Raw genomic sequence first — 11,496 nt, 5'->3', positions numbered from 1 at the left:
GAAGAAGAAGCGTTTGATATCCCGCCTTTCACTCCCTTTAAGGAGTCTCAAAGTGGCTAACATTCTCCTTTCCCTTCCTCCCCCACAACAAACACTCTGTGAGGTGAGTGGGGCTGAGAGACTTCAGAGAAGTGTGACTGGCCCAAAGTCACCCAGCAGCTGCATGTGGAGGAGCAGAGACACGAACCCAGTTCACCAGATTACGAGTCTACCGCTCTTAACCACTACACCACACTGGCTCTGGGAGCAGCAGAAGGGGCAGGAGGCTTTGAGAGTCAGCTCTGGAGCCCCAGGAGGGTTGTGGACTTTGGCAAGAGCCCAACCATGCCAACAAAGCCTGCTGCCAGCTCTGCCTGAAAGGCATATAAATGTGGGTGGTTGTGAACATCAGAGGAGGTGGCCTTGCCTTGCAGGACTGTTTATGTGTCTCTCACTCAGCTATGATCAGCAGGGCTCCTGCTTTTTCCAGTGTCTGCAGCTTAACCGCAAAAGAGGGTAAATGGTAAAGATTCAAGAAACAATGGGAACAGGAAATTCCCCATCTTGGCAGCCTGACTACAGCCTGCCCAAAAGAGGGGCTCTGCTCCTCTCCACACCAAAGAAAGCCAAGGGAGGCTTTCCGTATTGTTGCTGCTTCTTTAATTGGCCTGCTTTTTTTGAAATTGTTGTTGCCACCATGAATTATCTGTCAGATTGTTCCTCCTGTCAGAAAGCTGTTGGGGAAAATGGGAAAACATGCCTAATGACATCCTGCTTTGGGAAACAGGATTCTTAACACAAGATGTTGCGAAAACATCTGCCTGCCTCATGGCTCACCCTCCTCCCGTCAATGCCTGTCAAGCACATACAAAGCCAAACAGAACACGTTTCTCTGCAAGGCCTTCCTTACCTGGGAGTCTCTTCGATTGAACTTTCTCCTCCTGCCACGTCTCTGACCCCTGCGGTCTGGAACAGAAGGTGATCTTGCAACAAAGAGAAGCTGGAGATGGGAAGGACTTAAGGAGTGGGCACAAATCCCAAACTCCTGGCGCTTTTGTCATAGGCTGCTCCACATCATGTGCACATCATGTACACATTTAGTACAGGTGATTGCGTGAATGGCCCATGGGATGACAGGTTTACGTTAACTTCAGCTGGCTGCCAGTTTGCTTCCAGGATCAATACAAGGTGCTGGCATTAGTCTTTAAAGCCCTAAACTCAGTGGAGGCAGGTCCATTAAGGGCCTCACCAACCCCAGTCTCTCTGTCAGCCCTTCCAGCATTCCTTCCTTGCCAGTCCAGAGCGGGGTACTGCCTGCCAACTTCCTTCTCCTTAGTCTCGATATTGCCCTTGTAGAATTCAGCAGGGAGATGGACAAGGACAAAACCAGACTGTTCTGCCTGTCCTTGGCACTGATGCTGCCTATTGTTTGGGCTCCCACCAGTCTCAATGGGCTCCAGCCACCACTGCCTAAACTGTTTGGGGACAAGCTATCTCATGAATCTCCCACCACCTCTCATATGAGCCTGCTTGAGAACTGTGTTCAACTGAGGCCTTTCTGGCAAGAGTTATGTTGCTGAGGACAAGAGAAAGGATCGTTTCTATCATGGTTCCCAGATTATGGAATATTATCTGCACACACAAAATTGCCTGCTTTTCAGTGGGAATTGAAAACTATTATTTCAAAATACATTTTTAAAATGTCCCTCTGACTGTTGTTCTCCTCTGGTTCTTTTTAATTTGTTTATTGCTTAGTTATACTGTTTTGCTATAGTGCTTCGTTTTAATATACTGTAACAGGGGTTGCCAACCTTTCTGGACCAGCAGGCACATTTTGAGAAAGTCTTGTGGGTGCCAGTCACAAAATGGCTGTCTTGGAGGGTATGGTATAACATAACATGGCTGCCATGAGGTTGTTGCTGCTCCCTCCCCTCACCTGAACAACCTCATGCTTACCATGGGAAGTCAGCTGGTCCTCATTGTGGTGATAGCACAATATTGATACATGCCTACAATGATGCTATTGCTGTCCTACAACAACAGGGAGCATTGCCCAGTCGCCAGAAAATATGCAAGGTGGCCACACCATTCTCACTCTCATGCACACTCACCACAGACACACATGAATCTCTCTCTCTCACTCATACACCTATTTCACATATACAGTGGTACCTCGGTTTAAGAACAGTCCAGTTTAAGAACGATTCAGTTTATGAATTCCGCAAAACTGGAAATAGTGTCCCGGTTTGCAAACTTTACTTCAGTCTGAGAACGGAATCCGAATGGTGGAAGGGCACCAGCAGCAGGAGGGAAAGCGCACCTTGGTTTAAGAACGGTTTCGGTTTAAGAACGGATTTCTGGAATAGATTAAGTTTGTAAACCGAGGTACCACTGTACGTCTCTCCTTTTCTGGCTACTGATGTGTACCTCTCCTCCTCTCACAAAAATCACACATACACATAGACCACACATTTATTCATTCATTTTCTCCCACCATACCTTTCTTCATCTCTCACAGACCACACACACCCCTGGAGACCCAAGTTTTGGAAACCTTGGTCTACACTGACTGGTAGCAGCTCTCCAGGGATCCAGGCGTTCCCTGCCCTACCAGGAGGCAGCGGAGATTGAACCAGGTGTCTTCTGTATGCTAGAGCATGGGCTCCACCTCTTAGTCACAGCCCCTCAACCAGGAACATTTCATGACCTTGCTCCAAGCAGCATTTCATTCCCCATGTGCAAATTATTGCAGGCCAAATCCTGGAAAAATGTATCATCCCTGCCACCTCGAGGGGAGCATGTGTGGCTTTCATCATGGCGCTGAAACATCATTCCTTGAAATAGTATTTTGTGGAACTTTTCTGCAGATCCTGTTCTATGAAGTTCACAGCATTAGAGTCCTCTGCTCTGGTCATAAAGCCCTAGCTCTTTGCTGTTCTTTGTTGAAAATCACAATCTGAATTCTGATTGGTTCTCGTTCCAGCTCTGCATACCAGCATTATATATGGTCTTGGATCTTACATTCTGAAATTGCTTGTCCTTTTGACCTTGCCTGAAGTCTGAACTCAAGATTTATGTATTGTTTTACCTTGTTTTCTGTTGTATGCCCCGCGAGACTGGACAATTGCTACAGACAGTCCATAGCAACCAACATCACACATCCAAACACCGCTACAAATCAGAAGAGGTCATAATTGTTTTCACTAAATGGTTCTGTCCAGTCAGGCCCACATGCAGTAGCCTGGTTCATCACAAACCATGGCTTAGTGTGAATGAGATCATGGCAGCTTTCGTTCTCCCTGGTTGTTTTGCTCCCAAGCTAAACCATGATGTGTTGTCCAAACCCAAGCTCATGGCTTAGTTCTCCCAGGCAAACCACAAGCTGCAGCCAAGCTTTGTGTGGGAGAGCTAAACCATGAGCCAAACCATGGTTTAGCGCAGTGCAGCACGGGAGGTAGCAGATGCCCAGCAAAGCAGCCCTGATCTCCAATTCAGGAGCCTGCATGCTTGCTCCTTCACATTAAACCATGGTTTGTCTTAGTGTTACATGCAAACAAGGAAAATGGCTTATGCTAAGCTATTGGCCTCCGGCATGCAGCTGTTTCTCTGCTAAGGACCCCCTTAGAAAATCAGAGAGAGCAATGAAATGGTTAAATGGACAAATCCTTGCAATGATTCCAGAATCCAGTTTAAAAGGGAAGGTTTAGAAATGTAAGGTTAGCAAAACAAAAACAGACCATTATGTCTTCAGCTGATTTTTGCATGATTCTGATTTTAAAGACTGGTGGCATGTGTCTCGTTTCAATTCCAGGTATATCTGCTCATCCACTCTGCTTGTGAGCTTGTTTCACAGCCTGCCTTGTCGAGTGGAGTTGGGGGTTGGGGTTGGGGAGGGAAGGCGAGGAGAGGAAGGAGCGGCTGCATGCTGTTGATGGGCTAGAACTCAGCGAGGAGTTTATTGTCTGCTAAGGATGTAGACTCCTTCCTCCTGGGATGCACAAAGAAGCTGGTCTCAAGGCAGAAGGAACCATCATCAGTCCCCAAGGAGCGGCGCGCTGCTGCCGCTGCTGCTGTCTCTGCCTCTCTGGTTCTATGGGAACGCCGCCTGTGCCCCCCTCCTTTGCTCTGGCATTGAATCAAGTCAGTGACACCACCAGCCTCGGAAACGTCTGAGCTGCTTCCCTCTGAGGCGGCAGGGGGGGATGGGTGGCACCAGATCACATTGCTGTGGGCTGAACAACAACAAAAAAAACGAGGACAAAACAGGCGGGGGGGGGAGGAGGAGGAGGGATGTGTGAGCGGGGAAGGAAGGAAGCCAGGGCCCATGCCAGGACATTTAACTGCCACTGCCTTCAAAACAAGACCATTATATTCAAAGGGCTGCCACTCATGGGCCCCCATAGCAGCCAGGTAACGTGCTGTGAGGAGGAGGAGAAATAATAGGATTTTTGAAAAGGAAAGGAAAGCTTAACCACAGGTGCTTTGGCCTGTCTTAAGAGCTGTGGCACCTGCAGAAACATCTCCATCTAAATCAGCCTTATTCAGCTGGGTGCTCCTTCCAGAAATCTTGGACCACAACTCTCTCATCATCCCAGACCATGCTGGCTAGGGCTGATGGGAACAGGAGTCCAACAACATCTGGAGGGCACCAGGTTGAATAAGGTAGATTTTAAAGGCCTTGCCTGTGCCACATACCTGCAGCAGAGGCCTTTTCCTTCTCCTGTCCCTGTGGACCCTGAAATCCCAGCTAGATGCTGACAGGTCCATCTCCTCTGCTAGTGGCTGCTTCCCACTGCTGGAATTCTGAGTCAGTGTTGAAAGCGATAATAGGATCAGCAAAATGTTCTGGACTTCCAGTGAACTCTTTCGTGCACATTTAGCAATGAATCAGGGCCGGTCCAAGCATTAGGCGGTGTGAGATGGCCTCAGGCAGCAGGTACTGAGCTGCAGGGAATTGTGACGAGGTGTTGGAGGCCAGATCTATGTGTGCCACAGGCCCTGGCCCTGCACTCACTTTGCTACTTCTGCCTTTTGAGATCCTTGTAATGAGAGACACTGGGGACTGAACCATGAGCCTGTATTTATGAAAGGACCTGCCATTGTGGTTTTGGCTGTGCACAGGACCCGCTTACTTAGATGTAAAGTCCACATTAGGATCTCATCCCAGCACATTTGTTTCAATGTTGAGAATTTATTATTGGCTAGGGTGGAGGAATAGTTGTTTCACAACACACACATTGTGTCCTTTTGACGTTGTCACGCATATAAGAAAACAGATCAGTGTAATTACCAGGAGAAATAAGGTGTGGTGTGGCTTTCTTGCCTCGTGGTGGTCTTCAGGGGGCTGGCAGCCCAAAGAGACAGCCTACTCCACATGCAATGGCTTAATCTTTGCTTTCTTGAGGATTTCCTCCGCCTATATGCAAAGCAAATGAACTACTAAAGGGAGGTGTCTTTTATTGTTGAAAAATACAGTCTTACATTTCTTTATGACATATTTCCAATATGATTATTCTTTAAAATTGATACTTCTTAAGGGTTATAAGCAAATTTATATCCCCCTCCTGTTCAAGTTGGCATACCACTGATGGAGCACATTTGTTCATTTAAGGCCCAGGCGAGATGTTTAAAGGAGGAAGTCACTTCCCTTGGGAGTTTTTGGGAGTGGAGATGCGTTTAACTGGTTCCCTGCCCACCACTGCCCCACTATAAAACACACACACACACACACACACCCCAGCTAACTCCATGTTAGTGACAGGAAACACACAGTTGTCCTTGGGAATGTGTGGTCAAAACTCCACAAGGGAAAAAACTTCTTGGGGTGGGGGCAATTTGGAGATGGGATGGGGCAGGTGGGAAAAGTACCAAGTACCTCTTCCCAAGAGTTCCTCTGCAAAACGTATTAGACCACTGTTGTGCATGCTAGCATGGAAAGTGCAGTTAGCCCTTCATTCGCGAATACAGTGGTACCTCAGGTTAAGAACTTAATTTGTTCTAGAGGTCCGTTCTTAACCTAAAACTGTTCTTAACCTGAGGTACCACTTTAGCTAATGGGGCCTCCCACTGCCGCCGCACTGCCACCATGCGATTTCTGTTCTCATCCTGAAGCAAAGTTCTGAACCCGAGGTACTATTTCTGGGTTAGCGGAGTCTGTAACCTGAAGCGTATGTAACCTGAAGCCTCTGTAACCTGAGGTACCACTGTAATAATAGCACAGGGACAATGAAAAATGGTATATATCACTCTGCTAGTGCTGCCCCAGAAAGTACATTAAGGTGGGCAGACTTTTTAGCTACAGTATTTAAGAAGCCTTTAGGTAGCCCTAAAATGGTAAAACTTACGTTTGGGGCTTGTGGATTTCATTCAGCAGCAGCAGCACCCCTGCTGCGGCCTCAATCACCCACCTTTCCTCCTGCCATAATTTAAGATCAGCTCTCACCTTACAAAAGATGGATATAAACATTCTTCAGTCATCTAGTACCCATGAATCAGTGTCAGTCCATGGGTACAGAATACATATTGGTGCTCTTTAATCTCCATCGGTGTGGATGGAGCCCTACATTTGGGTATCCCTGTGCAAAGGCCTCCTTCAGACTAACAGTGAACATGTATCAGCCAGGACATGGCCAGTGCATCCATCAGTGTCTGCACATTTTAGAAAGCCTGTACAAAACCTGGGTCATCTGCTCTTCTAGAGTCTGAGCACGGCACGCTCCCACATTTTTAGCTTTCACCTGTGTGGCTCAGAGCTCTCCTTAAGAGCCTTTTGCACCTGTCAACATCCTCCTTGACTTGTGGGTGGCCAGGACTGAACCCAGCACTCCAAATCAGACCAGAGCCGAGTAGTAAGGAGAACCACAACAGCAGCCTGTTGCTTCCCAAGACTGGGCAGTGGATGGCACATTGCGTTAATAATGCAGCCTGAAATAGAATTGACCTTTTGGGCCTCACCGTCACATTGTTGACTCACGATTGGTTTGTCATCCACTGAGTGGTAAAGACCACTCATCGTGAATTTCTGAAGATTTTGTAGGTGTGAGGGCAGCTTGTTCTCTCACTATAAATCTGCTTCCCATTATCACAGCTGTAAGTGGGCATCTGATTATCTATTAGTACATTAGGTAGTCTTTGCTGCATCACTTCCATTTGTACACAGCAAAAAAAAAGCTGAAGTATTTTCTTTGCCATGGAAATGGATCAACTTTTGAGCAACACATTAAAATGTGAAGGCAGCATCTGTTAAGGCTCTGAGGCTACAGGGGATTCTGTGAGGCCTGGTCAAGGGGAGGATGAGAGAAACTTTTTTTTACTGTTCCCTGATCCTCCTCTTATACCCCGGCCTCAAATCCCTTACCCACTGCCCATCAATAAGTGCATTTTATTTTTATGACTTCTGTCTCTTCCTCCCACTTGTTCTTTAGTGGCCCATGCTGTAATTAGGACCTAGTAAGAAACCACCCTGGAGGTGTATATATCAAATGCATTGTTACTAATTCTGCTTGAAGTCTGCTTAAAATCAGAGATAACCGAGTTGGCAGTGAATTAAAGCACATTCATTTCAAAGTTGCTACATTTTTATTGGTGTTACAACTGACTTTTATTAAGGACAGGCTATTGTTTGTGTTATAACTGTCTTAATGTATTCAAATTTACCTATCCCCTAGTTTTCTTTTTATCATTTTCTTAGTCTTTTGTAATAGCTAAAAAACTAAACTGAATCGTTTACTAATTTCAAAGATATTTAGATGTGAGTAACTTGCTTTGGTCCATGGGGTCACGAAGAGTCGGACACGACTAAACGACTAAACAAACTTGCTTTGGATCCCATCATTTGCATCTCATATACAAAACTTAAGTCTGAGATTCAATGTACAGTATACGTGTGTGTACAAATACTCCTTGGGAACTTGTAAAATTTGCTTTGGGCTGAATTAACCTAAGGCACTTTCCTATATGAATTGGCCCCTCTACACACTCTTAATCTATGTTGGGTAGTTTCATGTTACTTACCAGTAAGAGGTATGGTTTTAGATAGCTTGATATATGAAGGAATTGGTACTGAGGAAGTTTAAGAAGAGAATTTAACACTTAAAAAAAGAAAAGATGGTTAATTTGGTTGGACATGACACAACCAAAGTTAGGCACTTGTTAAAGTCCCATTGATTTCACTGGGAGTTATTTAAACATATGCTTAACTTTCTTTTAAAGTGTTTAATGTGGATTGTGCACCCACCCAATGCAGGAGAATGGTTTTACACAGGATCAACAATCTCCCTCTTCAGATATCTCTAGCAATTTCTCAAAGCACTACCCTGAACATGTATTTTCCACACTAATCCTGTCTAATAGCCACTGACTGGCATTCTTTTCCTAAGAGAGGAAACAGTACAAAGACAAAGAGTTAAGACTTTGGTGAGGTACATTTCAGTAACATATTAGGAAAAAGTATTTCCTAAAATGGAATGAATAACCTAGCTATAAGACGTGAATGTTTCAGGAAACATTGCTGTAGTATTCAAAAAGACTGCCACTATATTCTGCTATAGGCCTGTGTGCTACATGCTCAGGAAGATTATGTACCTTAGCTCTGCTAAGTTTCCACCCACCCAGCTTTATTTCATGCTACAACAGAGTTGGTATGTTTGGTTGTACAGGGCACCCTCCTGTGGTAGCCGCTGGCATGGCACAAAGTTTAGATATGGAGAAAAATGTAATATAATGCTGAGAGCACAAAGGGAGAATGGACTCATGGAAGGCAAATGCCTGATCCAGTTCTACTCATGCACTGATAGCTGTGTGGGAATATCTGCACTAAAAGATGGATGAGGACACAATATTTTTAGCTTACATACCTTTGAAAGCATCAGGAGTTTCTTTCCATCTAGTTGCACATTGTCCTAATAGGCAGAATTATAATTCCTTGAGAAGGATTTTACAATGCTATCATTATAATTTGCCACTGTCTCTCGAGACAAACAGGTGCCAACAACACTAACTGCTGAGAGGGAGTGCATATGTAGGTGTAAGTTGGCCCAAGGTGGTATAGTGCAGTGTTTCCCAACCGGTGTTCCGCGGCACACTAGTGTGCCGCGAGACGTTGCCTGGTGTGCCGTGGGAGGGAGGCGGGTGAGTCGGGCGGCGAGAGGCGGGGCGGCGGCGGCGAGCACACGCGGGGCGGGGAGCGAGCTCCCTCCCACATCCCATCGCCCCGTGCTCCGCGCTGTTGTAGGCCAGCCCTGCGCACCCGGGGGACCTCCCCCCGAGAGCGCAAGGCTTGCGGGCGGCAGCTGGCAGCGCGGAGCACGGGGCACCCTTCGGAGGATGCCCCGTGCTCCGCGCTGGTGTTGGCCAGCCTTGCGCACCCGGGGGATCTCCCCCCAGGAGCGCAAGGCTTGCGGGCGGCAGCTGGCAGCGCGGAGCACGGGGCGCCCTTCGGAGGACGCCCCGTGCTCCGCGCTCGTGTTGGCAAGCCTTGCGCACCCGGGGGGCGCATGGGGCACCCTGAAACAGAGGGTTCCCCATGCTGTGGACTGTAGCCTGCCGCCGGACGCGCGGGGCGCCCTGAAGCAGAGCGCCCCTCGCGCCAGGCAGACATGGGCCAGCTTCACAAGCTCGGGGGACAGCGGGGAGGCGCAGCACCGCCATCCCACTGTTCCCCGACCTGGTTTTTTGGGGGGGAAATAAAGGAAAAAAATTTTTCCTTTATTTCCCCCCTCAAAAAAGTAGGTGCGTCCTATGGGACGGAGCGTCCTATGGGACGAAAAATACGGTACTTACTATTTCATAATAAAGTAATTATAAAATACTTTCTTTGTGTTTATTTGATTCCTATTAAAGAGAGTTACTTTATATATAGTCAATATAGGCACAGAGTTAATTTTTTAAACATTTTCTAATGGTGGTGTGCCTCGAGATTTTTTTCATGAAACAAGTGTGCCTTTGCCCAAAAAAGGTTGGGAAATACTGGTATAGTGGTACCTCGGGATACAGACGCTTCAGGTTACAGACTCTGCTAACCCAGAAATAGTACCTCAGGTTAAGAACTTTGCTTCAGGATGAGAACAGAAACGTGGTCAGCAGCGGGAGGCCCCATTAGCTAAAGTGGTACCTCAGGTTAAGAACAGTTTCAGGTTAAGAACAGACCTCCAGAACGAATTAGGTTCTTAACCCGAGGTACCACTGTATACTGTATTAATTCTGATTTCCTTGTAAACTAATTTACAATCTTTTTCGATTAAAAAAATTATAAATACGAAATATAAATAAATTAGAAGGGGGTTTCCTGTTAGGCCCTCAAGAAGCCCAAAAGCTAAGAGAATCTACAGCACTGAACAGGCACATGACATTAGCTGAGCAAAGATGACTGAATCTTCGTTGTCTGCTATATTGACCCAACATTACAATTTAGCTGTGCTGCTTCTTCATTTTTTGCAGGGGGGTGGGAAGATAACTGCAGGGAACAGTTCATTAACAATGCTGACCCTAGACTTTTGAGACCATTGGGCACGGCACCCTCAATCTGTAGGGTTGGAAGGGACCATGAGGGTCATCTAGTCCAACCGCCTACCATGTAGGAATCTTTTGTCCAACGTGTGACTCTAACTCAGGACCTTGAGATCAAGTGTCTCAAGCTCTACCAACTGAGCTACTCTCCCTAATAAAGATATTGGATATGCAAACTGAGAATTCTATCAGGCTCCAACTGAGCTTGGATACTCAGTGCAAAGTGGAAATAGTGGCTGTTACAGCAATGAACCTTCTGCTGGTCTTGGGGGCATGGGAAAATGCCCATTGTAGCCACCTTCAAGAGCAGCTTATCCGTGAATAGCTATAAAGCACAGTTACAGTGGAATTCTCTAATGTTTGCTTTTCGAAAATGTCATTTTAAGAACCAGCCCATGTCAAACACTATCTTTTAGCTTCTTGTATGTTATGTGTAGGTACATGGGCATGTTATTTATTTACTCTTACTGCTTATGTTTGCACTCTGTCCTTCTTGCCAGAGAACTAAAGAGCAACTTATATACGGTTCCCAGGATAAGATCAGTTTTGCAGAATGCAGGGCCAGAAATTGCGTTGCTTGGCTTCAGCAGTAGAACTGCATCATGGGCCTTTGTATCATTACTGTATTTTGAATAGAAAGTGGAAGAGTCTTATTTTGAAATCAAATGTGCATGTCAGCCAATGCAGACTTTACACCCACATTACAGGTGTGGGAAAAGCAAAGAGTTTTTTAGTGTCATGGTGAAAATGCCTTTATTTTGCGACGGAGCAAGGAAGCACCAGAAAAGCCACTTAACACTTTGTTCACATTGATTTCAAATGACCTTGTTCCAATATGTACATTTCAAAACTGTGTTCTTCTATCTGTTAAGGACACAAACTATTTATGAGGGTTTTTTTAGATATGGTGCCCTACATTCTGGGTTATATTGCTTCTTGTATCATGGCCTGAATTTAGACATTGTATCTATTTTTACTCTTCCAAAATATAACAATATTTCCTGAAGAGTC

This window comes from Podarcis erhardii (genome assembly GCF_964252035.2).
Source record: "Podarcis erhardii genome assembly, chromosome: 6".
NCBI lineage: Eukaryota > Metazoa > Chordata > Lepidosauria > Squamata > Lacertidae > Podarcis > Podarcis erhardii.
This window is presented reverse-complemented; position numbering follows the sequence as displayed.